The sequence below is a fragment of the Oratosquilla oratoria genome, chromosome 5 (assembly GCF_046742065.1).
Source record: "Oratosquilla oratoria isolate Oo_2021 chromosome 5, ASM4674206v1, whole genome shotgun sequence".
NCBI lineage: Eukaryota > Metazoa > Arthropoda > Malacostraca > Stomatopoda > Squillidae > Oratosquilla > Oratosquilla oratoria.
The window spans coordinates 42,908,646-42,928,645 of NC_134781.1; the positions used below are offsets into that span (position 1 = coordinate 42,908,646).

The 20,000-nt window shown below is 41.8% G+C and overlaps 2 protein-coding genes across 8 annotated transcripts in view; both read left to right on the top strand.

Annotated features, from left to right (window-relative positions):
• The window catches only part of LOC143025488 (uncharacterized), a 608,144-nt gene that overhangs the window by 228,156 nt on the left and 359,988 nt on the right, over positions 1 to 20,000 (top strand). The gene's annotated exons all lie outside the window — the stretch shown is intronic.
• The window catches only part of LOC143025493 (uncharacterized), a 150,742-nt gene that overhangs the window by 68,361 nt on the left and 62,381 nt on the right, over positions 1 to 20,000 (top strand). For 2 of the 6 annotated variants that reach the window (XR_012966397.1, XR_012966400.1), the window contains exon 1: positions 7,701 to 11,463. The exons of 1 other annotated variant lie outside the window; for it this stretch is intronic. The gene's annotated coding sequence lies outside the window, so the exon portion shown is untranslated. Of the gene's footprint in view, positions 1 to 7,700; positions 11,464 to 20,000 lie in introns of those variants that run through there. 3 more of the 6 variants (XR_012966398.1, XM_076185235.1, XM_076185236.1) reach the window with 3 other exon arrangements.

Consider the following 20,000-nt stretch of genomic DNA (forward strand, 5'->3'; position numbering starts at 1 on the left):
GAATAGATTTTTTCTTTTCTTCTATATCTATCATCTGTTAATTTTAGTACTGAGCACTACAAAGCTCTTGCAATGAATCCCGTCGAGAACATTTAATTTGGGTCCCATGTCAATTCTGCAATGACGTCATGATTTCTTTAGTCCAATGATCTTTAATGTTATATTTAAGAACCTCCCCAAAGGGCGTGATCTTACAATCGTGAACCATTTTATTTTTCTCCACCACTCTTTCTCCAATCAGATTCGCCGTTACAAATCCGCATGCAATATTGTTTACTTAAGCAATCTCAAATTCACTGCATACTGACTTAGTTTACATCAGCAAAAGTAAAACCCACATACAGCAGTAAAATCGGGTCCCCAGACACTTGTTTATAAACATAACGCTGAGAGCGAAGTTATACAGTTTCTCGCTTTCTCACCTTCGAACTGTTGTTTACCAAACAGCCGATCCAATAAAAATGAAACTCTCATTATCTACCTCACTTGTCTACCTATATCTACGAGCCTCTTACAGGGCTCGGCAGCTACCTTTTAGTCGTCCCGACCAACCATTTTCTACTACCCTATTACAGGGCTTTGGCATATATACAATATTAAGGGAGTTAACATGTCATACAAGGAACTATTAAAACTATTTCTGCATAAACTGGCTAAACAAGGTTAAAAGAAATATTCTTCAATGGATGTTGTCATCAACTTAATGGTAACCCAAAATATGTTATAACAAAGAAATAAGTAACCCCTCCAAAATGTACAAATGTCTGCAACAACAAATATCTACTGACCCTTAAAACAATTATAATACACATATAAATTTGATGCAATAAATTTATTTGCAGAACTCACTACTACCAACGTCTGAAGATGTCATAATTTACCAATAACAAAATCAAGAAATAGTGTCGAAAAGAAATTAATATCTTCCTAATGATTAAGAGCAGCAACAATTAAAATAAGACATTAATAGAAGAGTTGTTCGTGTTAGATTTCAATGATGTTTTCACATTTTCAAAGACTGTGAGTTGTGTATCTATGAGGTATGTTACAACGATTATATGCACAATATTAAAAATGTTAGCAATAGTAGTGTGTCCATGCACAATTTCACACTTGTCAAAAACTGAGATAGTACATTCAACTGACTTCAACTTAGGACATAAATTTTTGGGTATGTTTGAGAACAACAGAAAATATAACTTGGTTTAACAATTAACTTTTGTCTAGGTCACTAATGAGGCTACATAAGAATTTTCAACGATTCACAGAACACAAAAGTAAAGCAATACTTAATGGCATTGTTTTTATCTGTTGGCAAGGCTCCAGGTCTTCATGACTGACCAAAGCTCCAGGTAGCACATCTGTCTGACACACAGAAGGTCCCAGGTAGCACCATACACATATCAACAATATAATTCCAGTCTTATCTGTAAAAATGATCAATATTAAGTTTCAATTCACAAATTATGCTATATACATATTCCTGATACCCATCACAACTGTTTCCATAATAGCACTTATATCCTGGGTTTCTTCTCCCTCAAAAAGAGTTGTTTTACAATCTTCACTGTTACGTTTATCCTCATCAAGTTCTATCTTAGTTCTTTTTAAACCATCTACATGTCTAATTGACATTTCCCTAGTGTCTAAGTGTAAAATCTTGTATTTAATTCCACATGCAAAATAAATTATTCTATATGGACTTGAGTACCTTGGTGAAAGTTTATTATGGATTGTATATAATTTGAACATGACCAAATCTCTTATTTGTAATTCTATTTTATGTGCTATTTTATGTTGTTGCTTCTTCATCTCTTGTGTATACTCTTACATGTGTTCCCTGACTTTTTGATGTATAGCTTGAAATGTATAATTAATCATCTATATTATGCACAGGTTTTTGTTCTGCAATCAAGATTTCATATGAGAGAATTTTGTCTTCTCCAAAAATAATAAAATGTGATGTTTCTTCTGTAGCTATATTAATTTGGTTGTTTAGGGTACATTCAACACAAGGAATAGTATCCCAGTTTAAACTTTGTGGGGTTATCAAACTTCTAAGACATGTAGTAATTTTTTTTATTTAACCTCTCTACAACTCCATTGCTCTGAGGATGATTCACTTGAATGTTTACCTTGTGTATCTTAAAAACATACATATACCAAAGGCTTTTTCCCCCTTACAAGGGAGGTAGCCAAAAAACAAAGGCATGAAAACTATTCCCACCCATTCCATCCCCATTACACTCCACTCCCCTCCACCTTGTACCCTCCCTCTTATCTTGGCACCTCCTGGATGACGGGTCATCCCTGCACTCTTGTTCACTGCCCTGGGTCAGAAACAGTGTCGCAAGACACAGCACATCGACAGCAAGACAGCTTCATTAAATCGGCGACCTCCCCCCCCCCCCCCATGCAGAAAAGGAGAAGACGCAGAGAAATCCCTTCGGGCTGCGTCAATTTTTTTTCACACATACTACCTCACCCCCCATCCCCCACCCATTCCACCTCATGCATCACATCATCCATATACGACCATTCTCCATTCACCCCTGTCTTTTGTCCTCTCCTGTCCTTCCTCAACAGACATTCCCCTCTTCCCCAAAGCCCCTTTTACCCCATCCATCCATCTCATCCTAGGTCGCCCCCTCATGTTCAGTCCCTCCACATCTGCCTTCCACACCTCTTTTACTAGTCTTTCTTCACTCATTCTTTCCATGTGTTCAAACCATCCCAATACTCTTTCATCCACCCTATCTCCCAATTCCATTACCACCTCCGTTCTCCTCCTCATAATTCTTTCAAGGTTTTGTTATTAAATTCGGTACCATTATCTAAAACTAAGATCTTAGAAGTAGTGAAATTACAGATTATCTGATCATAAATTACTGAAGCAGTTGTTTCAGCTCTCTTACTTGGTATGGGTTGTTAAATACAAAATATTGAAAGATAATAGCAACAAATACATATATCCATCTTCAGACATAGGTAACTCCAGTGTATCTGTGTGAACTCTTTTCCAATGTTTTTGCGGGATGGGATATGATAGCATAGGAACAGGTTTTGGTGTATTTCCTTTTATCTCATCACATTTCAAGCAATTTTCTATATATGCATATATGTCTTTCTTCATACCTGGTCAAAAGTATTTAAGTTGTGCTTGTCTATAATTTTTATCTTTTCCTGAATGTGAACTACAATCACTGTCATAAAGTAACTTTAATACCTCTTGTATAAGAGTTTGTGGAATTACCAACTGATTCACTGGGCCACTAGAAATATGTTTCCCACTTTCATCTGTTTTTCTGTTTTTCTATTCAAAAGTCTATTGATCAAATAAAATTCCTCTGTTAGTTTTGAAGGAATGCCTCTTGGGTTCATCAAATTTTGGGCTACTTTTTCCCAAGTCTTATCTTTTCTTTATTCCCTTATTATCATTTCCTCGTTTAATGTTTCTAGTTCGTCTATACTGCAGATAAAATTTATCAACCCTGACTTTGGTTGGCTAATATTTCTAGATAGTGCATCTGTAACATTCTACCCGGAATATATTCAAACTTCACCTCATAACACTGAAGTGCAGTAAACCACCTGGCTAATCTGGCCCTAAAATTCTTATGTTTGAATAAGTTCTAAATAGCTGTATGATCAGTCCACATATCTCTAAAACTTTCTAATGAATATATCACTCCTAAGGTTTTTCTTTCTGTTATGGAGTAGTTTTTCTCACTAAGTCTTTATTATGGCCAGCCATCCGACAAGTTGTGTGTCACCGAGTGAAATTAGAATTGAATTGAGACTGAGCTAGCCTAGTGCCCTTTGGAAAATACCAGGTCGTAGTCCTGGTCGTTCCTTTTGTAGGGTCTTTGTTTTAATAATGAGCAGTCGCTAAGGCAAAGGTTCAAGTCCTTTTGGTGGAGCTTATTTCCATTTGTTACAATGACACACTTGTCGGATGGCCCGCCATGATAAATTAGAATAGAGACTGAGCTAGCCTAGTGCCCTCGGTGAACTACCAGATCGTAGTCTAGGTCGTTCCTTTTGTATGGTCTGGTTGACTCAATGCTATCGTTTTTGCTTCATAATAAGCAGTCGATAAGGCAAAGGTTCGAATCCTTGTGGTAGAGCTTATTTCCATGTGTCACAATGACACATAACTTGTCGGATGGTTCGCCATAATAAAGACTAAGTGAACTACCAGGTCATAGTCCAGGTCGTTCCTTTTGTAGGGTTTGGTTGGCTCAAAGCTGTCGTCTTTGCTTCATAATAAGCAGCCGATAAGGCAAAGGTTCGAGTCCTTGTGGTGAATCTTATTCTACATGGGAGGAAGCCAAAGTCAAAGGCATAAATCCACTCCCAACCATTTCATCCCCACATACTCCATTCCCATTCACCACCCTTCCCTCCCTCTTTTCTTGGTGCCTACTGGATGACGGGTCATCCCCGCATCTTGCCAACTCCCCTGGGTCAGAAGCAATGTAGCAAGACACAGCAAGGCCGCTTCATTTAATCGGCGACCCCCCCCTTCTCCGTCTCCTCGTGCAGAAAAAGAGAGTCCGCTACGAGTCGTTATTCCAACTCTCGTGGGCGGTGAATTGGGTGTGTGTGTACGTGTAAGGTCACAATATTACCCATAGATCGGTCATGCGAGCTCTGAGGTCTCGTCCGAGAGGTTAATGGCTGTCAACCGCGAGTCCAACGCGTGATCCGAGACCATGGTGAATCTCTCTCTCTCTCTCTCTCTCTCTCACACACACACACACACACACACACACACACACACACACACACACACACACACACACACACGCACACACACACACACATACACACACACACACACACACACACACACACACATATATATACTGTATATATATATATACATATATATATATATATATATATATATATATATATATTTGACGAGATAAACACCATATGAGGACGGAGCCTTTATTTGTACGACGTTTCGCTTATTACAGCTTTTTCAAGTACAAGTTGAGATACAAATGCTTGAGATTAAATAAGGGGAAATAGTGTGCCAGACAAGCAGAACGATAAAAGACATCACGAAGACGGAAATACACAACAACCAGACACCGGGCACCAAAGCCGGTGTTTATCGTATTCCGTGTTCAGGATGTGATAAAGTTTACATCGGAGAAACGTCACGCGACCTGAATACACGAATACGTGAACACCGTTACGACGTCAGGCATGATGTCACCACCAATGCATGTGTGACACATAGAAACAAGGAAAACCATCTTATGGACTGGAAGAATGCAGAGCTGCTAATACGGGAACCAGACAAAATCCGCAGGAAGTGTTTAGAAGCAGCAATCATTCAAGGAACGAACACTATTGAACAAAACAGGGGCATGTTTAACATCTCGCCTCACATTATTCCCCTAATACCCATGACCAGCAAAATATTACATATCTAAACCCCCTTTGTGGACATTTCGCCCTCGGACGTTTGGGCCAGCATTCTCATCCTTTCCCAGTGTCCAATCCCCCCCCCTTCTCCTCCTCCTCCTCCTCCTCTTCCTCCCCCCCCCCCTTTCTCTCTCCGTCCCCTCCTTTCCCCTTATTTAATATCAAGCATTTGTATCTCAACTTGTACTTGAAAAAGCTGTAATAAGCGAAACGTCGTACAAATAAAGGCTCCGTCCTCATATGGTGTTTATCTCGTCAATCTTGTCGGCAAACTGCCACTTTTAAGCATATGTATATTTACTGAAGAGGGCCGAGTCGGTCGAAACGTATAAGCAATAAAGGAGTTCTAGCCCATCTTCGCTTATTCGGGTGGAGATTATAGGCAAGAATAAACAACTTATTATTGGTGTCCTATATAGGCCTCCTAACCTCAGCATTGAGTAGACTGATCCCCTAATTCATGAAATTTCCAGGGCGTCCCAGTACAAAAACGTGATCATGGGAGATTTTAATAATAGAAATACTGACTGGGAAATTTTAGTAGATCAGGAAGCGCAAAATTTCTTAGATGCGGTGCAAGATAATTTCCCTAAAACAAATGATTACCGACCCTACGAGGGGAGAGAATACTCTGGACTTCTAACAGATTATGAGCATTTAACGAGTAACGTAAAAGTAGGAGATTAGGCTCTAGCAATCATCAAGAAGTAAGATTTAATATTAATTGGGAAGAATTAGATAGTACGAATAACGTTCTAGTACCGGACTTCAGGAGAGCCAATTTTGATGAGTATATAAGACATCATTTACAAGTGCGATTTCATCAGACCGGTCAGTGATTTGGATGAAATGCACAGTAACCTAACGGCTTTAATTGTAAATGCACAAAATTAAATTTATTCATCTCAAGTCAATGCGGAAGAATAGTGCTCCCAAATGGATGACGGACAGGCTGAAATATGAGAATAAAAATAAGAATAAAAAACGGGGAAACATACCTTAGATCCAAATATAACGATATGGAAAAACTGGTTAAAAAGAATACGCGTACAGCGTGACATAACTGAAATTACCGTTGCCGGACAAGCGAGATCCAAAACCAAGGGCTTCTTTCATCTCTACAGAACAAAAAATAAGGAATGGATAGGCTCAATTAAAAACAACGAAAATGTCATGATAGAATATGAGGGAAAAATGAGTGAGGAGTTTAGCAAATATTATCTCTCGGTGTTTACTAAAGAGAGGTTAGATAAGGTACTTGATTGCGACCCGATTTTCAGGGGGGATGAAAGTAGACTATCAAGTTTTTGCATTAGTATGGTAGTAATCAATCAGATTGAAAAACTTAAAGCTACAAAATCCCCGGGTTCAGACGAATTTTTTCCGAGTGCTTAAAGAGTGTAAATTTGAAATCTGCGACCAGTTAACAGAAATATTTAATAAATCTGTAGACACAGGTTTTGTGCCTATTGCTTGGGGAAAGGCAAAAGTTGTTTCTACTTTCAAAAATCGTCTATATGCAACTACAGGCCAATCAGTCTGACATCAGTTATAGGTAAAATGCTTAAATCAATAATAGTTAATAGACTCAGAAATCACATCGAGATAATTAAATTCGTGACTCACAGAATGGTTTCTCCAAAGGTAAGTCATGTATGACTAATCTATCTTTTTACATTAACGTATATAAGGCGTCAGATAATAATGGTAGTTACGATGCTATTTACCTTGACTTTAGCAAAGCGTTTTACAAGGTGCCCCACCAGAGACTACTAAATAAAACCAAACCCCATGGCATAGGAGGAAAAGTGTTAGAATGGATTAGAGCCTGGATCAGTGACAGAAAACAGGGGGTTACCCAAAATTGTGTAAAATTCAAATGGAAGAGTGTTTCTAGTGGAGTTCCCCAGGGCTCGGTTTTGGGTCTTTTATTGTTCATTATTTACATAAACGACTTGGACAATGGGATTAATAGTGATGTTCGTACGTTTGCGGACGACACTAAAATACATACATACATATACCAAGGCTTTTTACCCCTTACAAGGGGGGTAGCCAAAAAGACAAAGGCATAAAATCATTCGCACCCATTCCATCCCTAAATACACTCCACTCTCCTCCACCCTCCCTCCCATCTTAGCACCTCATGGATGACGGGTCATCCCTGCACCTTTTCCACTGCCCTGGGTCAGAGGCAGTGTCGCAAGGCACAGCACATCCACAGCAAGGCCGCTTCATTAAATCGGCGACCCCCCCCCTCTCCGTCCCCCCATGCATAAAAGGAGAAGACGGGGAGAAATCCCTTCGGGCTGCGTCAAATTTTGCTCACACATACTACCTCACCCCCCATTCCCCCACCCACTCCACCTCATGCATCACAACATCATCCATATACAATCATTCTCCATTCACCCCTGTCTTCTGTCCTCTCCCGTCCTTCCTCAACAGACATTCCCCTCTTCCCCAAAGCCCCCTTCACCCCATCCATCCATCTCATCCTAGGACGTCCACATCTGCCTTCCATACCTCTTTTACTAGCCTTTCTTCACTCATCATAATACTCTTTAATCAACCCTATCTCCCAACTCCCTTTCCACCCCTGTTCTCCTCCTCACCTCCTCAATTCTCACTCTATCTAGCCTAGTAACCCCCATCATACTTCTCAGACACCTCATCTCAAACACATTCAAACTCTTTCTCTCTTCCTCTCTTATGTTCCATGTTTCTGCCCCATACAGTGCTGTTGGCACAATCACTCCTTCATACAGTCTCCTCTTAGCATCCATTTCCAAATGTCTAATCCTCATTACACTTTTTAATCCACCAAGGCATTTACTTGCTTCTCTCAATCTAAATTTTACCTCCACCGCCACTCCACCTTTTCCTGCCACATTTGCACCCAAGTATCTAAAACTACCCACTTCCTCCAGTCGCTCTCCCTTAATGCTCACTTCCAGTCTGCTACCACTTTCACCCCTTGAACATCTCATCACCTTACTTTTACCCACATTTATCTTCAGCTTTCTTCTATCACATACTCTCCCAAACTCTGTCACCAACTTCCTCAATCCCTCCTCTGATCCTGCCACAAGCGCAGTGTCGTCCGCAAATAACAGCTGGCTCACCTGCCACTTTTCTCCATTTTCTTTAACCATCTCCAATCTCTGACCCACCACCCTTGCATTTACCTTTCGCACCACCCCACCCATGTACAAGTTGAACAGCCAGGGCGACATAACGCATCCCTGACGAAGTCCCACCTTTACCTCGAACCACTCGCTCTCTCCATTTCTAATCCTGACACATGCTCTACTACTACTCGTAAAAACTCTTGACAGCTCCTAGCAGCTTTCCTCCTATCCCGTATATCCGTAACACCTCCCACAGTGCCTTCCTGTCTACCCTATCGTAAGCCTTTTCCAGATCCATAAAAGCCCAAAAAACATCCTTCCCCTTTCCTATAGCTTTCCCACATATCTGTCTTACCACAAAAATCTGATCTACACAACCTCTACCCGTCCTAAACCCACACTGTTCCTCACCAATTACTCCCTTTGTTCCTCTCCTAATGCTCTCAGTCAAAATCATCCCATAAGCCTTCCCAACTACACTTAACAAGCTAATACCTCTGAAACTACTACACTCACACTTGTCCCCTTTTCCCTCGTAAAATGGAATTATACAGGCACTCCTCCAGTCCCCCGGCACTCTACCCTCTCTCCAGCAAACATTAGATAACCTCACCAGCCAGTCTACCATCACTGTACCTAATTAGGTCAGGAGACGACGCCGAGATCATGCATGATGATCTTAACAAATTGTACACATGGTCGGTGAAATGACAAATGGATTTCAATATCTCAAAGTGCAGCGTGTTAAACGTAGGGCTACACAACTCCGAAAAATAGATATAGCTTAGAAGATACGTTTTTAGAGAAAACTGAGTGCGAGAGAGATTTAGGAGTTGTAGTGAGACCTGACCTTAGATCCAGGAAACAGTGCATTAACGTCAGGAATAAAGCTAACAGAGCATTAGGTTTCATTGCTAGGACGGTTACGCATAGAAGTGCAGAGGTAATTATCAAACTCTAGCGATAGACCTATTCTTGACTACGCGGTACAGTTTTGGTCTCCGTCTTATAGAATGGACATAAATTCACTAGAATCAATACAGAGGAACGACCAAAATGATACATGGGCTCAGAAGTTTAATTTACGAAGAGAGGGTTAGGCACCTTAATTTACCCGCTCTGGAAAGACGCAGAGTGCGGGATGATCCAGTAGAGGTATTTAAGTGGATCAAAGGCTTTAACAGGGATGACGCAAAGTCGTCATATTAAGACAACAGGACAGGACTCGCAGTAATGGATTTAAATTGGACAAATTTAGATTCAAGAAGGAAATAGGCAAGAATTGGTTTGCTAATACGGTGGTCAACGAATGGAATAGACTTAGTAACCATGTAATGAGCGCTGACTCTATCGGTTGTTTTAAGAAACGATTAGACAACTTTACGGATGGGGATGACAGGTGGTAATAGACATGGAACTGCCTAGTGTAGGCCTCATGGTCTCTTGCAGTCTCCTTCATTCAAATGTTCTTATGTCCTCATGATTGGCTGGATAGCTGCTACGGCTTAGGCACGTAATAACAAAGGAACGTTGATAACAAAGATTAATAGATGAAAAAAAAACAAGTCAGTGGTGATAGAAATAAAAACAATTACTAACATGGAAGAAAAGACGATAATAAAGGAGAGAATGTAATGAAAGGTGATTTTTGTATGCCGTCGCTCATCACTAGCGCTTCTATCCTTGAGTTAAAAGATATTTAAGTAAAAAAAAAAAAAAAAGTGAGGAGCTTACGCCAGGAGGCGCTGAGTAGCTGCTGCGGCCAAAGGAGTCACCTTTGCCCCATTATATGCTCTAAAGTCTGTTGGAGCAGGAAACTAACTGGCATTGTTGCTAATCGGAGAGTACGGGATTCGAACCTACAACTAAGTGTTCTCCTTTGAATTGGGATCAGTTTCCAATCCTAGGAATCTACCGCGTGACGGTGGTCCATAGGGGTGACACCAAGAACCCTTTTACCTAGAGCGTTGACTGCATGAAATGGAGTGATGGAGGGTAAAGTGACCCAATAATAAGGTGATTATACGTCATAATGTAGACGTGACATAATATTTGAAATGTGACGTCATAGTTGAATTGTGATGTCATAATTGAAGTGACGTCATAGATAGGGAGCTGCTGAGTTCGAAGAAGGGCAAGGAAGGAAGGGTGTCGCCATTATGAAGGGGGTGAAGGAGACTGTTGTGCCGAGATAATAGAAAACGGGGCGAGGTTGGATGAGAAGTAGAAAATAGCGGAAAAGAAAACGGATGTGGTGTTGGAGGCTTTGCTAAACGTGAGGTAGTGTTGTCTCGCAAGGAAAATGAAAAGATATATAAATCTGAAGAATAATGATAGAGATGTAGAACGAGACGAAAAGAAAATGGGGAGTATCGTACTGATGGAAAAGCAAAGTTGGATAGAACTGGAAAGAATCGTGTGGTTTTAGCCGGAGAAAACTCGAAATTCGTAAAGCAAAAACGAAGTTATTATTATAATCATCGTTATTATTACTATTATTATTGTTATGGTTACTGTTATTATCGATAGTATTATTATTGTTGTCAAACACAAAAATGATATACGCCCACAGAGTGCCTTTCTAGAAAGATGATAAAAGAGTAGAACTAGTGCGAAGTAGAGCGACAGAAAAAAGTAGAGGCAGAACAGTGGTGAGATAGGATGGGAGGAAGAGAGATTTGGGAGATAAAGAAAACGGGGAAAAGTAGAGGAAGTAAACAATGAGAGGTTAGGAAGAGGTAGTAGAAGCGGAGAGACGAGGGTGGAAGGGGAAGGAGCGAGCAAGGGAGGGTGGGAGGAGGAGGAGGATGTGGACGAGGAAGGTACGGTAGAGCAGTGTGTCTGGTGCCGCGGTGGGAGACAGAGAGTCGACCCCGTGATGGACTGTCTGGTATGTGATCGTTTCTTCAGTCCCACGTACTGCGCCCCCCCCCTCTATTTTTCTCTCTTTTATCTCTCTCTACCGTGTGACGTGTGACCACGTGGTGGCTTGCCGCGACCACGTAGCGTAGAAACACGTTGTGTTAATACCGTGTTGTTTTGAGCCGTTTCACGTGGTGGTGAAATATCATGTGATTTGTAACGACCTGTGGTGACGAGAACCTGGTGACGTGTGTTGTTAGATACCCAAATACCAGTGGTATTCGTGTGATAACCTAGATTACTTGGATACTTAAGACGCCTGCTCGGACAGGTAACAAGTTTACCTTTTAAGATTTCTCCCAGAGACATGTATATGTTTATAGTTTATAGTAGTGTAGACGTTCCTATACACACACAGGAACCTTTCGTGTCCGCGTAGGACTCACAGGACTTTCCTGTGGACACCGTGCCCCCATGTGGCACCTATTGGCACTTCGCTGAAGCCCCTTCAGGAAAGAACTTCACCTTCAGACACTTCAGCGAGAGGGTCAGGGTTTCAGGCCGTGTTTCAGTCGTGTCTGTCCCTTGGAGACTTGAGTGCCTTGCCTTTTCTAAAGTGTGATGGTGCGTTGGGTTTCTATCCTATACTTTCAGACGACTCTGGAGATGTCACCTTGACAAAGGTAACAATAACAATGACCTTCGAATTGAGGTTCTAGTCTTAGGCATTTCATCCCCTTCTCTCTCTCTCTCTCTCTCTCTCTCTCTCTCTCTCTCTCTCTCTCTCTCTCTCTCTCTCTCTCTCTCTCTCTCTCTCTCTCTCTCTCTCTCTCTCTCTCTCTCTCTCTCTCTCAATATAACATTTGTGTTCATTACTAAAGAAAAATAACACCTATAGAACACTTTTCCATCGCTGAACACCTCCCCCTCCCCTACTATCCCCCTCCCTTATCACCTTGGCACACCCCCTTACCTGACCATGTGGGGATTCGGGGGGCGGGAGGGGGGTTACAAGGTGTGCGAGATGTGTGTGTGTGTGTGTTTGTGTGTGTGTGTGTGTGTGTGGTGTGGGGGTAAGGTGGGAGTCAGGTCCTCGTTGCCCAATTACACTCGCGCGCGCGCCCGCGCTGTTTATGTATTGCGGGGATTTCCAACAGTATTACCAAATATTTTATCTTGGGAAGAGATAGAGAGTTGGTGGGGGGAGGGGGAGGGAAGAGAGTACACCCTCCCTCATCCCTTCTTCCCCCTTTACTCCATCTCTTGATGATGTCACACTTTGCGGTGCCCATCAGTGACGTCGACACTCCTTAGGTCTTTAAATCCTGTTTTATTTTTAAACTCGTGAGTTTGAATTTAACCCCGTTCGTACAGGGTGCCACGTTGTTTTCCTTTTTCTCAGCTTGACGCCGGATGATTTTATTAGGATGTATATGATACCTCCGGAGTGGGGTGATACCTGAGCTGAATAAAGTATAAAGTTAGGGTACTTGTCTTAAAGTAATAGTAAATAATAATCGGTTTATTGAGTTACCAGTAATACAGTGATATACTGACAGTGTACAATTTGAACTAATTGTAGGACTAGATTGAATTGAATAAATGATGGGCACTGTTGCCTGAATGGCGCTGTTCTTTTACAGGTCAGTATTTTACGGGTAAGAAGGACACAAGGAAGTTTAGTTGTTTGTAAACCACGAGACGTGACAACAAGTGTTGGTAACCAGAGTAACTACAACAGTGACAGTAACGACAATAAGAGCAGTTACCAACATTAACAACGAAAATAGCAGTGTGAGCGAACACAGTTTCGAGTCATACCACTAACTACCATTATCAACCAATGACCAGCAACCACCACCATCTACCACCACCATTCACAATCACCATCCACCACTATCACCACCATCCACCATCACAACTAACCACCACCACTAATCAGCAATCACCACCACCGACCCCCACCTCCCTCCTTCTCTCCACCCTGTCGTAAGGAAGGAAATCAGAACCGAAGGCATAGAAAACTCGACCTTAGGGCCAGCGCGCACGCAGCGCGTCCCCTCTTCACATTTGATCTCCAAATTCCCCCCCCCCTTTTGGAGGGCTATCCTACTCGTCCAAATCCCCAAGTGACCTTAATCTCTTCATCATTGTGGTGGACTTGATATATATTATTCTGGCTTGGGTGATGCTGTGTTGTCGAGAGGCGAGTGTGAAATGGAATAGAAAAAATACTGAAATAAAGTTTACTTGTTATATTCTAGATGTCGTCAACCGAAGAGATTCACACTTGGTTATTAGTTGAATAAAATAAACTAGAATATGAGTGTATTGAATGTACGTTTATGGATGTGTATATGTTTGTATAGTCACAGTATTCGATGGTCTAATTAAATTACAGTTTTGACCGGAATTTGAACGGACGTTGATCGGAATCTGACCGGAATCCGACCGGACATTGGCCGGAACCTGACTGGACTAAGACCAGAGCTTGACCCGAATCCGACTAGACATTGACCGGAATCTGAGCGAACTTAACCGAAATCTGACTGGAATCTGACCGAACTTAACCGAAATCTAACCGGAATCTGACCGAACGTTGACCGGAATTTGACCGATATTTTGCCGGATCCATTATCATCAAGGGGAGGCAACCCCTAAGCCTGCCTCCCTTCCTCCCGCCTGGGCTCAGACGAATGGAGTCGGCTGCCTGAAGCCGCCGGCCAGCCAGCCAGCCAGCCAGCCAGCAAGGAAGGAAGAGCTCGTGAAAACGATCTTCCTCGACGACAGGTTAGAAGGAGGAACCGGTTTTCGGTCCTCCTTGAAGTCGCGTGAGTCGTCGAGGAGGACGTTGAGGAGTCGAGGAGGAGGAGGAGGAGGAAAAGGAAGAAAGGGAGGGACAAGGAAAGGGAGTTGAGTAGGAGGAAGATGGGGAAGGAGAAATAGAAGAAAGAAGGAAGGATAAGAGAAGGAATAAAGTGGAGGAGGTGGAGAAGTAGAGGGTGGAGAAAAAGGAGGCGGAGAAGTGGAGAAAGAGGGGGAGGAGGAAGAGATGAAGAAGGAGAAACTGCAAGTGGAGGAAGAGGTGTATACAGAGGGGAGAGAGTAAGAGTAGGAGGAGGAGGAGAAGGAAGCTTCTCTTCCATGGAATTGTTGAGGGACGTGTCCAGGCTTCGAGTCGAGTCGAACTTTGGGTGGCTTTTCGGAAGCGACGTCATAATATTACACTTGTGACGACGACGTCATAGTTGCAACGTCACAAGGCGCTTCGTCGCTGCGGTACCTCTCGAGATGAATAGAATCGTCCGGTCTTAGAAACAAATCTATGAGCTCAGCCACCCCCCCCCCCCGGTCTGATTAACTTTAAAATTGTATTAACAACTAATTAACTTTTACGGATTTCTGTTGGGTGATCACTTGATTTATTTTATTCTGGCGGGCGCCGTGTGATTTAATCCGAAACCTCTTTGCTGTGCGGTCACCCCTCCTTCCATCGGGTAAATAAAACAATCTGTCGGCAAGTAAAGTATCGTTAATAGTCTAAGGGTTAAGTTAGCAGTTAAAATAGTTTAACTGTTATCGCATTTACTGGGGAGTTTCTTGAGCTTGAATAAAATCATCTGGCGGCAGTTCGAATAAATGTATTGTAGTTTTTTTTTTTTTCCTTTTTAAAGTCTACAATGTTTTCCGTGTGAAGGCAATTTTGGCATGACACGTAACAAAAAAAAGTCGACGGCCTTTTTCTCTAGTGTGAAGGCCACTTTTGGCATCATACATAGTAAAATAAAAATCTATGACCTTTTTTCTTGGCCGAAGGCCACTTTTTGGCACCACACGCAAAAAAATAAAAAAAAAAAAAAAAAAAAATATATATATATATATATATATATATATATGTGTGTGTATTATATATATATATATATATATATGTATATATATATATATTATATATATATATATGTATTATATATATATATATATAATATATACATATACTTTTTCTCGTGTGAAAGCCAATTTTGCCATCACACGTAACGTGAATAAAAGTCGACGACTATTTTTCTTGTGCGAAGGCAACTTTTAGCATCACAGGAAAAAAAACGACGACTTTTTTCATTGAAACCCACTTTTGGCATAACATTAAAAATAAATGTACGATTTTTTTTTTTTATTTTTTTTTTTTTTTTTTTTTTATTGTGTGAAGGCCACATCGTCACCGCTTGCTTGAGACCCCAGCTTGGGTCGAAATGCTTGTGTCCGTTTCCTTATTTAGAAGGACAGACTCTAAGGAAGTCACGACGTTCGGTTCCGCTCCAGGTAACGCCGAGGTACCCGTTCCGCTTGGGTGGCCCACGTAAGTAACCAAGGATTACCTGTGCCTGCTCAGCTGTACGGTTGAACGATTTGGTACCTATGCTCTTGGCTTTCTCTCCTTGTTTCGACTCCTGTGATTTCTCTCTATTCTGACCACTGCACATAGGTATGCTCGTACTGGCTAACCGCGTGAGTACACAGTTGAAGCCAAATGTCTTGAAATATCGTACGATTTGTAATATACATAATTTGTTTGTATTTCCTTTTAGACTGTGTTATCGTGTTAACGCTTTAAAATGGAAAATATTGATAAAAAAAATGAATGGTGCAAGATTTGTGGCCACAACTGTACAGGTATATCGCGCACGCGCGATATACCTGAGTGTGAGAAAATAGTTAAATTATTTCTTTAAACATTTAGGTCCATTCGTCTATATAGGTGTGTGTGTATTTAACTAGTTATACAACTAGGTTACACACGCATACTCACCTACACAGACAAATGAACACAAATGTTTAAAGAAATAATTTAACTATTTTCTCACTCTCAAGTATATGAATATGAACCTTATGAACAAGCAAAAACGGTCACAATAACAGTGGCGCAGTGGTTACAGTTCTCGGCCGTCACTACGGCGGTCCGGGTTCGAATCCCGCCCAGTATCGCTGCGCTGCGAGTTGTAAGTATAGATCTTCATTTTCTTCATGCTATTTAATGTCCAAGACTTGGATCTGCTTGGACACTGCTTACTGACATTCGGTTGCACACTGCCCATAAGCACACAAGGCAATGCAGTTGGATCTTTAGGAGACGATGATCCAACAGGAACGCCCGGTTTCCTTTTGGTTGTGCAAATCACGGTTTCTACGAAGGAATTTGAGCAATAATCCCACCTCCCTGCCAGCTTGTTTCTGGTGAGATATTTCTTTGGTGTCACCTTATATTCGGTGAAGCCCTATATATCAACAGGGTACCCAATGGTCAACGCCATTATTACGGTACGCCATATTATGAGAAATTGCCCTGTTCGCCATCAGGGACGTGCCAGTTAGCAGTGGGTCCTGCGACTGTGTGTCTCATCTTTCTTACAAAACCTGTTCGATTTGGGTGACCCTGCAGAGATTTCCTCTCAATCGACATAGATTTTATAGTCATTAAGAATCTCAAGACTATCCACAACGTCAAGGTGTCAATTCTCGGATAGGGTATATATATATATATATATATATATATATATATATATATATATATATATATATATATATATATATATATATATATATATATATTTGAATATCGAGGGAGCAGATTCTCTTGTATGCATGCGTTATTAAAGTCATACATACATACATATACCAAGGCATTTTCCACCTTACAAGGGGGGTAGCCAAAAAGAAAAAGGCATAAAATCATTCCCACCCATTCCATCCCTGAATACACTCCACACCCCTCCACCCTCCCTCTCATCTTAGCACCCCCTGAATGACGGGTCATCCCTGCACCTTATCCACTGCCCTGGGTCAGAAGCAGTGTCGCAAGACACAGCACATCCACAGCAAGGCCGCTTCATTAGATCGGCGACCCCCCCTCTCCGTCCCCCCATTGCATAAAATGAGAGGACGGTGAGAAATCCCTTCGGGCTGCGTCAAATTTTGCTCACACATACTACCTCACCCCCCATCCCCCGCCCATTCCACCTCATGCTATCACAACATCATCCATATACAACCATTCTCCATTCACCCCTGTCTTCTGTCCTCTCCCGTCCTTCCTCAACAGACATTCCCCTCTTCCCCAAAGCCCCCTTCACCCCATCCATCCACCTCATCCTAGGACGTCCCCTCATGTTCACTCCCTCCACATCTGCCTTCCACACCTCTTTTACTAGTCTTTCTTCACTCATTCTTTCCATGTGTCCAAACCATCCTAATATTCTTTCATCAACCCTATCTCCCAGCTCCTTTTCCACCCCTGTTCTCCTCCTCACCTCCTCATTTCTCACTCTTTCTAGCCTAGTAACCCCCATCATACTTCTCAGACACCTCATCTCAAACACATTCAAACTCCTTCTCTCTTCTTCTCTTATGTTCCATGTTTCTGCCCCATACAGTGCACAATCACTCCTTCATACAGTCTCCTCTTAGCATCCATTCCCAAATGTCTATTCCTCATTACACTCTTTAATCCACCAAGGCATTTACTCGCTTCTCTCAATCTACATTCTACCTCCACTTTCACTCCACCTTTCCCTGCCACATTTGCACCCACAGCCTTTAATTTTATTTTCCTGAAGACGTCTCCTTGCAGACGAAACGTTGAATAAATGAATCATTTTGGCAATCTGGTTTATGCCCACCCTCCAAATGACAGAGTACTGGTTAGAAAGCTTGAGAATACCCATAAGAAGATTAACAACCTCCTTAATGCTGTCGACTTTAATAACGCATGCATATATATATATATATATATATATATATATATATATATATATATAGAGAGAGAGAGAGAGAGAGAGAGAGAGAGAGAGAGAGGGAGAGAGATAGAGAGGAGTGTAGAGGAAAGGGAGGCTTTCTGGATGGATTTAAATGAGTGCATAGAGGGATTAGAGAGAAATTTCAATGTGGTATTAGGAGACTTTATTGCTAGGGTAGGAAATGAAACAATAGCTGGAGGGATTGGGAAGTGTGAAGTTCCAGGAAAAAATCGTAGTGAAGAGTTTGATGGTGATGTGTCTGGAAAGAGAGAGCTGATGATAGCAAATACAGTGTTTAGGAAGAAAGTCAAACATAAGTACACATGGGAGACGGTGGTGGATTGAAGGATGGTAGAGCGTTAATGGACTTTATAGTGGTAACCAGGAGTATATTAGGGGAGAGAGTATGGGAATATCAGATAATTTTTTTGGTGGAAGGTAAGTTTAGGGTGGAGGATAGATGGAGAAAGAGGAAAAGGACAGAAGATAGGGAGGTGCTTAGAGTGAACTGCTTAAATGAGAAAGAAAAGGAGAAAGAGAATAAGAAGCTGAGAGAGGAGTGGGAGAGAGTAAAGGATAGAGTAGAACTAGGAGTGGTGGAGGAATGGGTATGGTTCAAGGAGGGAGTCACAAGGGGTGCAAAGATGGTGTGTGGATCATGGAGGACGGGAGGAAATAGACGGAAGGGTAGTGAATGGTGGAACGAGGAAGCAAAGAAGGTTGTAGAAGAGAAGAAGCGAGCTTTCACAGATTGGTTACAAAATAGGACGAGGGAATCATATGAGAAGTAAAGCATAAGATAAGGAGGCAAAGAGGAGAGCAGATGTGAAATTGGGTAAGAGTATGACAGAAAATTGGGTGACCCTGCAGAGAGTTCCTCTCAGTCGACATAGTTTTGGGAAGAAATTAAGAGAGGAAGAGGAGGCGAATAAAGTAGAGAAGAAAATGTAAAAGGTGCAGATGCAGAGATGATAATGGAAGAAGGCAGTAAGAGGAAGATGGGCAGAGTATTTTAGGGAGTTGCTAAATGTGAAGAAGGATAGGGAGGGAAAGATAGTGGGAAGCGCTAAGAAAATGAGAGTGATGAATGAGGAAAATGGAGGAGAAATAAGGAAAGATGAAATGAAGGCAGTCGTTAAGATGAGAGCAGCTAAGGTACATGGGTTGGATTGATGTCATGCAGAATGTCTTGAAAAAAGAGGTACAGTGATGGTGGACTGGCTGGTGAGGTTATTTAATGTTTGTTTAAGAGAGGATAGAGTGTCGGATGATAGTGCTTGTATAGTGGGTAAAAGTAAGGGGAGAAAGTGGCAGCAGACTGGAAGTAAGTATTAAGGGAGAGAGACTGGAGGAAGTGGATAATTTGAGATATTTGGGTGCCAATGTCGCAGGAGAGGAAGGAGTGGAGGTGGAGGTAGAATGTAGATTGAAAGAAGATTAAATGCCTTGGCGGATTAAAAAGTGTAATTAGAAATAGACATTTGGGAATGGATGCTAATAGGAGATTGTATGAAGGAGTGATTGTGGTGACAGCACTGTATGGGGCAGAAACATGGAACATAAGAGAGGAGTGTTGGATGTGTTTGAGATGAGGTGTCTGAGAAGTATGATAGGGGCTACTAGGCTTGATAGAGTGAGAAATGAGGAGGCGAGGAGGAGAACGTGGGTGTAAAGGGAGTTGGAAGATAGGGTTGATGAAAGAGCATGGGGATGGTTTAGGCACATGGAAAGAATGAGTGAAGAAAAACTAATAAAAGAGGTGTGGAAGACAGAGGTA